This window comes from Pteropus medius, unplaced genomic scaffold (assembly GCF_902729225.1).
Source record: "Pteropus medius unplaced genomic scaffold, Ma_sr-lr_union100, whole genome shotgun sequence".
In the NCBI taxonomy this organism is placed as follows: Eukaryota; Metazoa; Chordata; class Mammalia; order Chiroptera; family Pteropodidae; genus Pteropus; species Pteropus medius.
This window is the reverse complement of record NW_024355205.1, coordinates 31,054,226-31,055,643: the sequence shown is the minus strand read 5'-3', so window position 1 is coordinate 31,055,643 and position 1,418 is coordinate 31,054,226. Positions and strand designations below refer to the sequence as shown.

At 40.8% G+C, this 1,418-nt stretch overlaps 1 non-coding gene across 1 annotated transcript; it reads right to left on the bottom strand.

Moving 5' to 3' along the window:
- Positions 1-966: 966 nt before the first annotated feature.
- LOC120598940 (5S ribosomal RNA) lies at positions 967-1,085 on the bottom strand. Its single transcript, XR_005651788.1, has one exon. It is a non-coding gene; the product is annotated as a 5S ribosomal RNA (ribosomal RNA).
- Between the last annotated feature and the right edge of the window lie 333 nt (positions 1,086-1,418).

Here is a 1,418-nt window from a genome sequence, read left to right as displayed (position 1 = left end):
ACACCTGTGGCCCTGTTGATTTTTGCTCTCATTTGCACTGTGCAAATGGCCTCTGAAAGCTTCCTTTCCTCTCTGTTCAAACAACAATAGCCTTTGGAACAAAGATGGAAATTTGTAGCTGGTGAAAGTTGAGTTTTAATGATGCAGAGACCAAACCGATTTTAAACTTGAAATATATAAAAGATTCCAGACCCCATTTAATTTCTCATTTCTCACAGTTATCCATTATAGTTTACCAAATCCCTTACTTTGAATCACAGGATTTTTGAAAAAACATTCAGAAAATAACCTTTTGGGCATACATAGCTTATTAGCAGCAGGAAAAATTATTTTTCTCTCTGACTGTGAGCTTTTTCCCCTTCAGAACATAAAATAGAGACGTAAACTTACAGGACATAGAAGCAACAACCAGTGACATTTTCACATTTCCTTAGGGAAAGAAGATGGGTCATTTATATCCACAGCAAAGGAGCTGTGAAGCGCTGATGTGCTGCTCAGATTGGAACGCCCAGGGCTGTTGCCTGGTCTCTTCAGGCCCCATCATCCTTGAATCAGGACATTTAATTGGTGCATAAAAAAGTCACCTTAACAAGGTTCCCTGTCCCCTTTACCAGAAATCTTCATGACAAAGGATTGGTGAAAACTTTTCTGAACAAACACAATCTCCTCTCTAACTTTCAGCTGTAAGGAAGAAGAAACGGGAAGGTTCACACACACACTCGTTCCCACTCTTTGAGATCTTTTCCCGCTAAAATCCAGAGGGAGCATCGAGGATGGAGAGACCAAATGAGAGCAGGTAAGGGTGGTAACAAATTATTAGTTAGGCTGTAAGTTACAAAAGCTGCTGGGCCAACAGATACATACATTTTCTTACTTTTTTTTTTTCTTAGGTGAGGCAACCCGTGGTTGACCTCACAGATTGCAAGGACCTTGTCAGCTTACAACCCCTTATTTTTTTATTTTTTACGCCTACAGCACCTGGTCTTCCTAGGTGGTCACCCATCCAAGTACTAACCAGGCCCGACCCTGCTTAGCTTCCGAGATCAGACGGGATCGGGCACTTTCAGGGTAGCATGGCTGTAGACCTACATTTGCTTTCCTAATAGTTGTTCCCCAACTGTCCTCTGTAGGGACTGTGCCCATTTACACTCCCATCAGCCTTAAATTAGTGCCTTGTTTCCTCCCAGCCTGCTTAGCAGATGTGCTTCTAAATTTATAGGGTTTTTAAATTTTTTTCAATCTACTAAATGAAAAACAGTTGTGTCACTGGCATATTTCTTTTCCTCTCCCCATACCCCGCTTCTCCTTCTGGATTATTTTTGCTGTGATGAAATACACATAACAAAAAATTTACCATTTTCATCATTTTTAAGTGTACAATCCAGTGGCATTAAGTACATTCACATTGTTGTACAGCC